The sequence below is a fragment of the Cervus canadensis genome, chromosome 17 (assembly GCF_019320065.1).
Source record: "Cervus canadensis isolate Bull #8, Minnesota chromosome 17, ASM1932006v1, whole genome shotgun sequence".
Taxonomy (NCBI): domain Eukaryota; kingdom Metazoa; phylum Chordata; class Mammalia; order Artiodactyla; family Cervidae; genus Cervus; species Cervus canadensis.
Genome location: NC_057402.1, coordinates 46,535,541 through 46,550,548, shown reverse-complemented (window position 1 = coordinate 46,550,548; position 15,008 = coordinate 46,535,541). Strand labels below are relative to the sequence as shown.

General features: G+C 44.7%; 1 protein-coding gene across 6 annotated transcripts in view; it reads left to right on the top strand.

Annotated features, from left to right (window-relative positions):
• The window catches only part of ZNF710 (zinc finger protein 710), a 73,478-nt gene that overhangs the window by 4,328 nt on the left and 54,142 nt on the right, over positions 1-15,008 (top strand). The gene's annotated exons all lie outside the window — the stretch shown is intronic.

Sequence of the window (15,008 nt, the reverse complement as noted above, 5' to 3'; positions counted from 1 at the left end):
CAGCACTCAAACACAGGCTTTCAGAGTCCATTTCCAATGATCTCTCTCTTTTAATATGTATTTATTTATTGGGCTGCACCTGGTCTTAGTTGTGGCATGTGGTATCTAGTTTCCTAACCAGGGATTGAACCCAGGCCCCCTGCATTGGGGGTGTGGAGTCAGTCACCGGACCACCAGGGAAGTAAGTCCCCCAAGGGCTCTTAACACAAAGCTGCTGCCGGTTCGCCTCCTGGGGCACCTGAGTCACGCTCTATCCAAAGAATGTGGCAGTGAGAACATGAAAACCTGAGATATGCTCATGACATAAGTAAATGAAGGACCTTATTTTCCGGTTGTGTTCCGCATACTGTTCTGGAGGATTTGACGGCCAGTGTGACTACGTGGGGAAACCGGGTGTTTCGGGTGTTTTAACACGGACTTCTTCAAAGTCTGCCAGTTCAGCGGGGCAGCAGTTTAGTCATCGGCTTGTGCCTAAGTCCCACTGAGCATTTTTTGATCTGGAATTCTTTCTGCCTGCTTTGTACCTCTGTGTGATTTATTTAGGCATGGTCCGGGAGAAGAATGGGGATGGAAAGGAAAGGCCAGAGACCCAAACTGGTATCTCTTCCTGGGTTACATCTCTTACTACCTTCAGTTCATGAGGTGTTCGTGATTCATTGCTAATGATCACCTGTGCCTAGAACAGGGCCCGGCACATAGTGGACCCTCCATAAATTCTTGTTGAATAAATGCACTGGGTGTTAGGAAAAAGAGTTCCCTCCCAGAAGGGACCCACAAATGACAGATGGAGGCAGAGACAGGGAGGTAATTGATGGGAGCTGCAGAGTTTTGCCGTGAGTCACGGCTTAGAACAAGCTCCAGACAGGTAAGGCAGGAGGGGCTGGGAAGAGCAAATCTCACGAGGGGTGGAGCCACTGGGTGGAGACTTGTGAAACAATAGATCTTGAATTGGACTGGATATGGGGAGGATAATAACCATAGATCTTGGGCCAGGCTTGTGTAAGTGCTCTATGTGTATCGTCTCTCTTAAGAGTCCTCACAGGTGCTAGTTGCTGCCTGCATGCTGAGTTGCTCAGTCATGTCTGACTCTTGGTGACCCTATGGACCATAGCCCACCAGGCCCCTCTGTCCATGGGATTCTCCAGGCAAGAATACTGAAGTGGATTACCATTTCCTCTTCCAGGGGGTCTTCCGACCCAGGGATTGAACTGCCTGAATTGGCAGGCGGGTTCTTTACCACTGCCTGGTTTTTCCCATTTGGCAGATTGGGGAATTGAAGCACAGAGGAGCCAGTAACTCATTCAAGGGCACAGAGCTGGTGGTTCTGAACTCAAGCAGACTGACTTCAGACTTGGCTGCCCTAGAATGATGATGAGTTTAGGTATTTCTGCCCACATCAAGGAGCTGGGCATTCAGAGCTTTGGGGTTGCTAGAAAGGACAGCAACAGAAAAATTGGAAAAGAAATTCTTGGTCTGCAATGCAGTGAGGCTGGTCAGGGAGATGGCCCTCTGCTTCCTTTATCAAGGCCCTCAAGGTGTCTGAAGAGTGTAAGAGGTTTTATTTATTTATTTTTTTAAATATTTATTTGGCTACTCTGGGTCTCAGTTGTGGCATGTGAACTCTTACTTGCTGCTTGTGGGAGCTAGTTCCCTGACCAGGGATCGAACCCTGGCCCTCAGCATTGGGGGTGCTGAATCTTAGCCATTGGACCACCAGGGAAGTCCCCTGTAAGGGAATATTTATTTTGGGGACCTAACTATTTCCCAGGCACAGTGGCTAGTTCCAGATTGGGTCTGTTTTGCGCTTGATGAAGATTTAGGAGACTTTTTTTTAAGGTTGCTTTTCAAGTTACGTTTTAGTCCACATGTATTTGAAACTGGTGGGAATTTTAAAGCCAGAAGTATCACCTTTGGCCATGGGGCCTCTAGAAAGTGTTTCCCACCCACTCAAGCCTTCCCTTCCTACTCCAAGTATGCTGGTCCAGGCTACTCAGTCCACAACAGCTGCCCTTTAAAAAAAAAATTATTTATTTTTGGTTGTGCTGGGTCTTCATTGCTGCTCTGGCGTTTCTCTAGTTGCAGCAAGCGGGGACTGCTCTACAGTTGCCGTCTGCAGGCTTCTTCCTGTGGTGGTGTCTTCTATTGTTGAGGCGCACAAGGCTTCAGTAGCTGCAGCATGTGGGCTCAGCAGTTGCAGCTCCCGGACTCTGTAGTTACAGCGCACGGGCTTAGTTGCTCCGAGGCTGGTGGGATCTTCCCTGATCAGGGATCGAACCTGAGTCTCCTGTGTTGGCAGGCGGATTCTTTGCCACTGAGCCACCAGGGAAGCCCACAACAGCTGCCCTTTTATTGACAGTCTGCCAGTCCCGTCCTCGTGGAGCTTGCAGTCTCCCTGGGAGACAGACATTAAACTAATAATTACACCAATACTCTTTAATTACAATTGTTACAAATGCTTCAAAGGAAAAAGTACAGAGACCACAGGAGCTGATAATCAAGGGGGACCTGGGGGTGGGGGGCGGGGCAGGGAGGCTTTCCTGAAGAAAAGGCGTTTAAACAACCATACAGAGGGTGGGCAAAGAGGCTTTAACCAGGTGGGACAGTCCATTAGCCTTGATGTAAGCCTTTGCTGCTCTGTATGTGGCCAGGCACCAACAGCAGCAGCATCACCTTGTTAGAAATGCAGAATCTCGGGCCTGCCCCAGACCTGCTGAATCTGCAATTTAAGATTCCCGTGCGTGGTGGAGTCTAAGAAATGCTGATGGAATCAAAGTACCAAACTGGGAGGTTCCCAGCTTTGCTGCAAGTGAGTTGGGTGACCTCAGGCAAGTCACCCACTTTGAAGTGACTTGGAGGAGTAATAACAAGGGAATTAGATCATCCCACAAGTTCTTTCGCAGGTGGCTTAGTGGTCAAGAATCCACCTGTCAGCGCAAGAGACACAAGAGATGTGGGTTCAATCCCTGGGTCGGGAAGATCCCCTGGAGGAGGAAATGGCAACCCACTCCAGTATTCGTGCCTGGAGAATCCCATGGACAGAGGAGCCCGGTGGGCTACACAAAGTGTTGGGCACAACTGAGCACACAGTGCATACACACACAGATTCCTTCTGGCTCCTCAGATCTTTGGCTTTTGCTGGTAGGTGCTGTCTCCAGGCTTATGGAGAGAGAGGACCTGGGCTTACAGAGCATCCACCTGTGCGATGCTCTTGGTCGGAGGGCCAGCAGTGGATACTAGTCCATGCTCTAGTCTGACTTCAGTGAGCAGTGAAGAGGGGCCAGGCCATTCTTCGGGGAAAAATGAGAATAATTCACAAAAAGCATGTGGAACTTCGTAGCACATACGATACTTTTTATTTTTAATATTTATATATGTATGCATCTTTATCTGACTGCACTGGGTCTTAGTTGCAGCACAAGGGGGTCTTCAGTTGTGGCATATGCACTCTTAGTTGCAGCACGTACGATCCAGTTCCCCTGACCAGGGATAGAACCCAGGCCCCCTGCCCTGAGAGCATGGAATCTTAACCACTGGACCACCAGGAAAGTCTTGGGAGACTGTGTTAAGGTGACCCAGGGATGAGTTGACCTGAAGCAAGAGAAAAATGGGCAGGGTCAAAGAGACTTTGAGAAAGAAGGGTGTAACATTTCTTACCTAAACTGAGGGCGGGAGGGACCTGCTTCACTGCTGTGCATGTGAACATAATAACGTCAAGAACTGCCATGGTGTTTTGACCCTGAGATCCTCACATGACTGTTGAGAGAACCAGAGGGCTGGAACCAGACCTTCTTGACCTTCACAGCCATGGGGGGCTTCAGTTACATCTGCAGCTGCACAGAGGGTTACATTCTAGGGCTAGCACCTGTAGCTTTCACCAGCCTCAAAGGGGTCTATAGCCTCCCAGAACTAGGGACAAAGGGCTTTCTTGACTAATGTCTCCCAGCTCTTTTATTATGCGGCGTTGACGATGTCCCAGGCACTATTCTCATATATGTATTAGCACTTTCCATATATGTATTAGCCCATTTAGGTTAAATACTAGGTCACACACCTAGTAAGTTTCAGAACCAGGATTGGCACCCAGGCAGTCAGGCCCCAGAGTCCCTGTGAGCAAAGCCCACCTTAGAAACAGGGCAGGTGCAACCAGGGGCTTGCCGTTGTCAGTAGGAACAGAAATTGAGATTACGGAGGCCTCCACTTTACAAGTGTCTCCCAATTGTTCATGCATAAAACTGCAAGGATTTTCCCAAGGAAACGTGTTACAAGTAGCACAGAGTTGCCAGGCTAGTCAGTGAGAGCCTGTGTCACTACTGGACTCAACTCATGATAGTTTGGAAAAAAAAAAAAAATTAGAAAACAAAACTGCTGCAGTACTTCAAAGAAAATTAAGAATTCTAGAATCCAGGAACTTCCCTGGTGGTCCAGTGGTTAAGTCTTCACCTACCAGTGCATTGGATGCACGTTTGGTCCCTGGTCTGGAAACTAAGAACCCGCATGCCTTGCAGCTCAAAAAAAAAAAAAAAACCCCAAATCCAGAACATAAAACAGAAGCAACATTGTAACAAACTCCAAAAGACTTTAACTAAAATGGTCCCTATCACAAAAAAAGAAATCTTAAAAAAATACAATTAATAATGTGTTTTTAAAAAATTCTTGAATTGGATAGAAGGTGTTTGAACACAGTCAAATAAGGGAGGTGAGGTGGTTGCAGGAAATTGGGGTAGATTCTGAAAGGGGGATCAAAGAATGTTAGAGGTCAAAGTGGGGCTAAATGTATGTTGAATCAGCAGCTTCAAAAGGTGAAATAACTGGCTTTTATTACCTACTAATTAATGTGTATGGCTCCCAGAACAGACCCTTCCTGCATCCCTAGGCCCCCAAGTACAGAGGCCTTTTGTATTCTCTCTTACTCATTTCTGTGCTATTTGAATATTTATCGCTATGTATTACCTTTCTAATCTGTATGTTTGTAAATGGAGTAAAAGGACTGTTAGAAGCAGGTTGATCTCTAGAGGGGGTTTTGGTTCTGTCTTCTACCACCATCATGGTAAAGGAGTTTCTGCTGTTAAATCCTAGTTTAATAGTTCCCGGATCGCTCAGTGGGTAAAGAATCCACCTGCAATGCAGGAGACGTGAGTTTGATCCCTGGGTTGGGAAGATCCCCTGGAGAAGGAAATGGCAACCCACCACAGTATTCTTGCCTGGAGAATCCTGTGGACAGAGAAGCTACAGTCCATAGGGTCACAAAGAGTCGGACACAACTGAGGAGATGGAGCAAGCCCCATTTGTATGTTTTGGGAGTACCAAGAGAACTGTTGGAAATGTGAGGGTTTTCGGTGTAGTCAGAAGCAGAGAGTAGGAGATCACATTGTGGCCCAACTGCGTTCTCTGCCTCCCGGGGTATAACAAATAGGGAATCAGAATCAGGTAAAAATGATCACTACAGAAAACATGAATGGGGACTTCTCTGGTGGGCCAATGGTTACAACTTCGCCTTCCAGTGCCAGGGGTACGTGTTCGATTCTTGGTGGAGGAGCTAAATCCCACATGCCTCGTGGCCAAAAAAACCAACATATGAGACAGAAGTAATATTGTAATAAAACCAATATATATTTTTAAGTACTAAAATCACCTTAAAAATAATTTTCTAAAAATTAAAGCAGGAATGTCCACCCTGCAGACTTACATGGGAGACTATAACTTCTGTGATGACTCTTAGTTATGTGTGGTTTGTCTTTTGAGTGGTACCTAAGCACCATCCCCAACCCCATCTTATTCCCCCTGGGGCTGCAGTGGGATGCAGTTTTGAAAGGGGAAGGTTGTCCTGCATGTGTTTGGTGTAAAAACAAAAATCATACAAACTTTAATAATGGTTGTTTTATGTGCCATGTCAGAATGTCCTCATGAGGACATGCCCAAGTTGGCCTCTCAGTAAGCCTCAGGGAGGCTTCAGAGGCTGGCAGTGCTGGTTGGTTATCCCCACCCTGTGATGGACTGCAGCATGCCAGGCTTCCCTGTCCTTCACTGTCTCCCAGAGTTTGCTCAAACTCATGTCCATTGAGTCGGTGATGCCATCCAACAATCTCATCCTCTGTTGCCCCCTTCTCCTTTTGCCTTCAGTCTTTCCCAGCGTCATGGTCTTTTCCAATGAGTTGGCTCTTTTCATCAGGTGGTCGAAGTATTGGAACTTCAGCATCAGTCTTTCCAGTGAATGTTCCAGGATGATTTCCTTCAGGATTGACTGGTTTGATCTCCAAGAGGTCCTTGCCGTCCAAGGACCTCTTAAGAGTCTTTTCCAGCATCACAATTCGAAAGCATCAAGTTTCTTCTTTTTCTCATTCTTTCTTCTCTGTTTTTTGTTTGTTTTTTCCTCTTTATTGTTTTGGAACTTATACACTCTATTTCTGTTCTTTTGATGCATGAAGACTGTATGAGGTTTAAAGTTAGTTGGTATTTATATCTTTTTTTCAAGCGATTCAAGGATCTTAGGATGCTTTATATAAAGTCACCATTGTCCCTGCTTATGTTCAGTTGTCTTGTGGTGGTTTAGCTCTGTCTTGTTTACTGTTTAATACCACAAATTAGACCTTTTCAGTGTTCTATATGGTTGGTTAACTTTTGAGTTCCACATAGTTACCATTTTGTTTACTCATATTTCTTCCCACATCTCAGGCTTTTTTTCTGAAATCAGAACATCTGTGGTGGAGGTGTTTTAATCATAAACTTCCAGTTCCTGTTTGGTTAGAATTTTATTTCATAGAGAGTGTTTTACTTGGTATAAAACTTTAGCTTGACAATTGTTTTATCTGAGTACTTAAAGATGGTATTCTACTGTCTTTCGGCTTTCCTTATTGATACTGAGAAGCCCAGTTATTGATTTCAGGCAATTTCTTCTCTCTGGTTGTTTTGTTATTGTGATGGTGGTGGTGGTGGTGGTGTGTGTTCACACACGTTCACATGAGTATGTGGGTTTTTTGGTTGTTGGGGTTTTTTTGTTTTGTTTTGTTTTCAGCTTAATGTATTTAGGAGTGGATTATATTTTGTTTGGCTCAGAATTCATTAGACTTCCTGAAACCAAAGATTAGTGACTTTTATCAGTTCTAGAAAATTTTTATCCTTTATCTCTTTCACTGTTACCTATCATTCTCCCTATGATTTCTCTTTCAGAACTCTAATTAGATATATGCTAGATCTGGTTCTGCCCTTTACATCTGTTAACTTCTTTTTAATTTCAACACTTTTATAGTGTTTTCTGGGTAATTTCTTATTTGTCTTCCAGTTCACTAATTCTCTCCAGTTATCTCTGATTTTCTGTTCAGCCCTTCCACTGATGTATTTTTTTTTTCACTGATGTATTTTTAATATCAATATTAACTCACAGGTTTTAATATACTTTTTGTGTTTTAATCCATTGCAGTTATTTTCTTTGATGTTCATTTTTAAGTTTATAATCTGGGTGAGCATCGTGTTTCTTGTTTTATCATTTTTCAAATATGTGTGACTTTTAAAAATCTCTAAATCTTTACCTGGGTTTTTAAATCCTCATTTCCTTAATCATGTTATACATACCTTTCCTTTTTTTGTGTCCAGTAATTCTAGTATCTGCAGTATTTGCAGGTATGGTTCTATTGTTTGATGGTTCTGCTCACTCCCACTCATGAAGGCTTATTTCCTTATGTGTTTTGTGATTTTCTGTTGTGAGCTTATGTTTGTTAGAATTCCATCTGTGAGAATTCTTTAAGGTGTGGGATGAGAGTACATTCTTCCTGGGAAAATATGTGTTGCCTTCTGCCAGACACCTTAAGGTCTTACATATAAGTCATTATTTACAATTCTTAGCTTACAGTTTGGGGACCAGAGCCCAAACCTACAGGCAGGCTGGCTAATGACCGTGGATTGTCAGAGGAGCCTTTTCGTTGAAAATTCTGCCCACAGTTAACACTAAGCCAGATGACTTCCTACTTGCCTATATACCACCAGATACCTCACTTTGTCCTATTGTTCCTGTATCGCCAAATGTCTTTTCTCCGTATTTGGACAAAGGCCTAATCATGTCAGGCACAGTTGAAAACTCTATGTCTTCTGAGCCTTCCTCATGCCATCCCTTGCAAAATTAACCAGTCCTTGTACATTCATTCGCCCTTGTCACCTTACCTATTAGGCTGTGGGGATGTGTGTTCAGACCCCACACTGGACTCTGAACTTCTTAAAAGCGCAGAGCTGTGTCATTTATTTCTGGAGACCTAGTGCCTGGCTCACTGTTGGGCAGAGTAGTTGCTTAATAGATATCTATTGATTGAATGGAATTTATGGCAAAATCAATATTTCTGTTCTTGAATAGTAATAAAATCACAAGCATTAACCTCCCCCGTGATCTTGGACAAGTCCAGTTTACCGCTTTGTTTTTTTGTTTCCGTTTATTTATTTTTTGGCTGTGCAGGGTCTTTGTTGCTGTGCATGGTCTTTCTCTATTTGTGGAGAGCAGGAGCTACTCTCTAGTTGTGGTACTCAAGCTTGTCATTGCAGCGGCTTCTCTTGCTGTGGAGCGCAAGCTTTAGAGCACATGGGCTTCAGCAGTCGCAGCTCCCAGGCTCTAGAGCGCAGGCTCAGTAATTGTGGCACACGGGCTTAATTGCTCTGTGGCATGTGGGATCTTCCCAGATCCGGGGTTGAACCCGTTTCTCCTGAATTAGGAGGCAGATTCTTTACCACTGAGCCACCAGGGAAGCCCACTTTACCTCTTTGGATCTGAGTGACTGAGCTTTAAAATGAAAGGATGCTTCTGAAATCTCTACCTACTCTAAGATACTGGCATTCAGCATAACTTGCATGAGTGTCAAGCGTGATAACATGAATCACCTCTTGGCTCACAAATGGAATGAAGGGATGGGAGGGCCTTAGAGAGAAACAGTATGATTCTGAGAAAATGGACATAATATGGAAGAGAAGGGACTCAAAAGTAAATTAATATGAAAGGTGACATTTTAAAATTTGTGACTTGAGACAACCTGATGGCTACATTAAAAAAAAAGAACACGCTATAACAAAATAAATTCAAACGGATTAGAGATGTTAGATGTTAAAAACGAACTCAGGGAAAATAGTTTCTAAGTACAACTTAAAACCCAGGAACCATACTTGACCCTACACAAGTAAATTTCTACAAGGCAAAATCATCATAAATAGTCAAAAGAGTCTCCTACTTCTCAAAACTTCTCAGAGAGCTAATTTTCTTTAATATCTAAAGAGGAAATCAATAAGAAAAAGACCATCACCAAATTTGTTTTAAAAAATATTTACTTCTTTGTGCCATCTCTTAGTTGTGGCGTATGGGATCCAGTTCCCTGACCAGAAATGGAGCCTGGGCCCCTGCATTGGGAGTATGGGGTCTTAGCCACTAGATCACCAGAAAAGTCCCATTAACCCAATTTTTTAAATGGGCTAATGGACCAGTCACAGAAAAGGAAATACAAATGGTTCTTAACCATATGAAGTGTTCTTTCAACCCACCAGTATTAAGAGAAGTGTTAACTCTGCTATGAAGAAGTGACAGTGGGAACAGTTACTCTCCAAATTATTAAAAGAGTATAAGTTGGTACAACCTGTATAGAGAGTGTTTTGACAATATTTATTAAAATTGCACAAGCAACTCCACTTCTGGGGATTCCTCTCACAGGTATGAGTATACGTGTGAAATGATGCATTTATCAAGATAGTTCATTGCATCATTGCTTGTAAAAGCAAAAAAAAAGCAAGGGGAATAACCTTATTGTCTATCAGTAGAAAACTGTTAAATAAATTATCCTGTGTCCATGCTCTGAAAACTCAGTGCAGCAGTAAAAAAGCGTGTGAAAGCTCCCATATATGGATGTGGTTGCCAAGCTATTAAGTAAGAAAGTGAGAGACAGAATGACCGGCTGTGTGGCATGCTGCAAGGACACCTGGGAGACTGGTAATAGTGGTTTCCCACAGCAGACGCGGACTCTTCAGCATGTTCCTTCTTCTTTTTGAATTTTTCACTTTGTGTGTATACTACCTAATTTATTTATATGGCCACACCACGTGGCTTGCAGCAACTTACTTCCCCGCCAGAGATCAAACCTGTGCCCCCTGCGGCGAAAGCGCAGAGTCCTAACCACTGGTGGTGGTGGTTCAGTTGCTAAATCATATCCAACTCTTTCTGACCCCATGGACTGAAGCATATCAGGTTTCCCTGTCCTTCACCATCTCCCGGAGTTTGCCCAAACTCATGTCCCTTGAGTTGGTGATGCCATCCAACCATCTCATTCTGTCACCCCTTCTTCTACCTTCAATCTTTCACAGCATCAGGGTCTTTTCCAATGAGTCAATCCTTTGCATCACGTGGGCAAAGTGTTGGAGCTTCAGCATCAGTCCTTCCAATGAAAATTCAGGGTTGATTTCCTTATGTCACCTAATTTTAAAAAAAAACTTTCTTTTCAAAGAAGGAGGTTGGGGTGGGAAGGAGGGAGGAAGAGAAGAAGGATCTCACCTTTGCTCTGCTTTTTCACATAGGCTATTTTAGTTATTCAGCTCAACAGCCCCTAAGGAGGCTACCATTTTATAGACCAAGAAACTGAAGCTTGGAAGTCTGCACTGACTTGCCCAAGTTCATGGAGAGAGCCCTGGAACCCAGCACTGAATCCAGCTCTCACTCCAGAATCGTCGGGCTCATGTCTGTAGATCAGTACTTTCTTGTTTCCTTCCTTTATTTTTAACCAACCTCTCATAGGTCAAGGACCGAAAGGCTGTGCATCAGGGCCTGGCCCCCCAGGGCAGAGGAGTGAGTGTAAAGTTCCATCCCGGGAATTCCCTGGTGGTCCAGTGGTTGAGACTCCGTGCTTCCAATGCAAGGAATTTGGGTTTGATCCCTGGTCGAGGAGCTAGGGTCACACATGCAGCACAGACAAGAAAATATTTTAAAAGTAAATTTTATCGATTTCTACTCTACAACAGTGCAAATCAGTCATAATTATATGTATACATCCCTTCCTTCTATCCCCTCCTTCTTTGGGGCTTCCCTTGTGGCTCAGATGGCAAAAAAAATCTTACCTGCAGTGCAGGAGATCCAGACCCGGATTCAGTCCCTGGTTGGGGGAGATCCCCTGGAGGAGGGAATGGCACCCCACTCCAGTATTGCCTGGAGAATCCCATGGACAGAGGAACCTGGTAGGCTACAGTCCCTGGGGTTACAAAACATTGGACAAGACTGAGCGGCTACCACTTTCACTTTTTCCTCCTTCTTGGGCCTCCCTCCCACCCCATCTCACCCCTCTAGGTTGTTACAGCACCAAGCTGGGCGCCTTGTGTTATGTATCAGCTTCCTACTAGCTGTCTGTTTTACCAACACAACATTGTAATGCAGTTATCCTCCAATTAAAAAATAAATTTAAAAAATAATTAAAAGAACAGCCATAAAAGTTTTTTTTTTTTTTAAAATGAGGTTCCACCCTACCTCTATAGCTGGCTGGCTGGCTGGCTCACAAGTCCTACTGGGCAAAGCTGGGGCAGTAGGTGGTGGAGTCAGCCCAGAACCCAGCCCTTCACATCAGACACAATGAGGAGGATGAGGGATGGGCTCTGCGGTCTTACCTTTGAAGTTCCGGGCTTTTATCAGAATGTCTGAAGCTTTACGTTATTTCAAGGGAGCTTTTATTACTGTCTGTGTGAACTGGCCTCGGGTAGGTCCCAGGTGCCAGGTGCCAAGGGAGCGCTTCCTGGTGCCTTCAGTTTGTTTTACAGCGGGGAAGTTTTCAGGGCTGATGGTACCCAGAACGTGGAACATTCTGGAAGAACAACTTTTCCTATTTTTCTTTACACAGGTGCAATTGGATGGCATCTCTTTAATTAAAAGGAAGGGGAGGTGGTTTTTTGATTTGGGGTTTTGGTTTTTGTCTGGCAGAAAACACCTGTGCTGATTTGAAAGTAGGGTATTGACTGCTTCCTCTTCGCTGAAGAGAAATTCTCTACAGAGAGCAAAGCTAAAGGTGTTGGCCGTATATAATACGAGGCTGTCATCTGTAGGCTACAGCTTCACCTGGGGGGGAGAATTTGATGTCTTTAAGAGACACAGAATCATCCAGCACCAGCTGTCCTCATGGGCAGCGCCGTATTGATTATCCAAGTTGGAATCATCATTTCTGAAGGAGGAGGCAGGGTCCACTGGGGCTGAGGAATGTTCGTGGCGGTCTTTGGAACCGTGGCCTGGAGCTGGCGTGTCCAGCCCCAGGTCACTGTGCTACTCGGCATCTTTACAAAGGATGCGTCCTAGTGGTTCACGCTGCCCGTTTTTGTTTGTTAGGCCAGTGGAAGTGGAAGCACCTTGCGCATTACAGAGTGGTACCCACATTAAGTTCGCACTGGGCTGTTGCTGCTTGCATGCATGGATAGGAGGCACCCCATAAATGTTTCCCCAATGGACAGATTTTGATCTTTGAGATAGATTTTAAAGCTTTCAGTCAGAAAGAGGAATGGAGAAATTCAGACAGCTCCCATTGCTCCTCAAGTTTTCCTGATGCTTCAATAATTAAGTCCATGGCTGGTGAGCTTTTTCCTTTCTTGGGCTCTGGCTCATCTTACACAAAGGCCAGCTTCTGTAAATGGTGCACGTGTACGCCCATGCCTTCCCAACAGTTCCCAATTCTGTTGTCCTCTTGTGTCCTAGCTCACTATCTGGAAAATTTCTGTGTAACATCAGCTAAGTTCTTTTTTTTTTTTTTTAAGGATTTTTATTATCTATTTATTTATTTGGCCTCACTGTGTGGCATGTGAGATCTTAGTTCCCTGAGCAAGGATGGAACCTGTACCCCCAGTATTGGGAGTGTGGAGTCTTAACCACTGGACCATCAGGGAAGTTCCCAGCTAAGTTCTTTTGCTTCAGCTGCAGAGCTTGTCAGAATTTCTCTTCCAAGTGCCTCTTTGGGGTCTTCTGTATCTTGGTTGTAAAAATTTGTTCCCTATGGCCAAGTAGGTGGACAAATGTCACTCAGCTCAGCAGTAACTGGCCGTTTGTTTTCATTTGTTTGTTTTTTAATTTTATTTATTTATTTGACTGTGTTGGGTCTTAGCTGCGGCCCGTGGCATCTTTCGTTGTAGCGCATGCTCAGTCGTGTGGCACAGGCTTAGTTACTCCAGGCATGCGAGATCTTAGTTCCCTGACCAGGGATCAAACCCACGTCCCCTGCATTGCAAGGCAGTTTCTTAACCACTGAACCACCAGGGAAGTCTCAGACTGGCCATTCTGTAATTCCCCCCTTTGAATTCACTGTCAAAGGAGATGGTCATTGTCCTTTCCTTGATCAAGGACGAAAGGAACGCTTGTTTTGTTTTTGCGTACATCAGCCGCTCTGCCTGCTCTCATCCCCACCCCCTGTTCTCCCCATGGTGGTCACTCTAAGGACAGAAAAGTTGGGTCCTGACTTAGCTCCCTGCTCTTGACTCACCCTCGCTGCTCCCACTTGGGCTTTTTGGAGGATTTTATTTTATTTTTGTAAAGATTTATTTGTGGCTGCCCTGGCTCTTCATTGCTGCCCGGGTTTTCTCTAGTTGCAGCGATTGGGGGCTACTCTAGTTGCGGTACATGGGCTTCTCACTGTAGGAGTTTCCCTTGTTGTGGAGCACAGACTTCAGCAGTTTCGGAGCTTGGGCTCAATAGTTATGGCACATGGGCTTAGTTACTCTGCGGCATGTGGGGTCTTCCTGCACCAGGGGTCGAACCCCTGTCCCCTACGTTTGCAGGTGGATCCTTATCCAATGAGCCACCGGGGGAGCCCTTCTGGAGGATTTTAATTCCTCTTCAGTGGAATACATCTCTTAGTCCTTAAAAATATTCTTAGGTGGTTTTAAGTGTCTCTGTCCAGTTTTGTTTTGTTCCAATCCAGTTCAGGTTCAAATGTCCAAGGAATGCAGAGTCTCTTGGATCTCTGCCTTTTGTTTTTTAGAAAATAGCTTTTATTGATTTTTTTTTTCTTGTTACAAAGGGATTTACGGTTGTTGCAAAAAATTTAGGAAATAGAAACAAACAAAAAGAAGAAAATTAAAATGCCTGTAATTATTAATAATTCAGTGTATGATATACCCTTCCGTATATTTAACCAGTCTCCTAAATTTAAATTTTTTTCCTCTTTTTCTCTTGTAAAGAATGCTGTGGTGAACATCCTTGGGTATTTTTTGATTAAATCATTGGCATACATTTCTAGCAGGGAATTACTGGGCCCAGGACACATTCTAATGGCCCTGAATCTAGATGGTTAAATTGGCCTCCAGAAATGTTATGTAGTATTTTTGATTCCTTTTAAGTGAATACTAAGTCTTATTCATTTATTAATAAAATTTAGTTCTGCGTTTTTAAGATACTGCTTTTCAACTTTTAACACACATTGATTAAGAGGGACTGACCTGGGAAAGGCCTGATTGACCCCGGGCACAGCTGACCCTTGAAAGAGAACCCGCGGATCCTTGCCCCTTTGTTCACAGTGGGCCTTGATCATCGAGACTAGAGCCTTTCTTGTCTCTGACTGCAGGCCTGTGGCTCCCTAGGGAATCCTCAAGGAGCCCATCCTTAGGGTGCCCGGGGCAGCGCTGGCTTTGAGGATTCCAGACTTAGGCTGGCCTTTCTTCGGAGAAGATGCTTGTGAAACAAACATCCTGTCCTGACTCCGGAGCCCGAAGCCGGTCATGCCTGGCTGGGTTGGTGTTTGTGGGGCTGGCATGGAGGATGCCGTGGTGTGCAGGCTTCAGGATTCTGCCCCAGGGGAGTACCTCTCTCCAGACCTTCAGCCCTTGCAGCCCGATTCCCCAGTCATCACCTTGGGGTGGGGTGGGGTGGGGTGGGGGAGGTTTGATGGAATTACAGAGGAAGTAACACGTGCTTGGGCTAAATTGGGCCTTCCTGCTCCAGCTCGGGGCTTGCTCTTCCTCCTTTTCTGTTCTCTTCCTCCTCCACGCCAGCACAGTCTTTACGGCAGTTGGCGAGGCCTCTCAGGACCTTC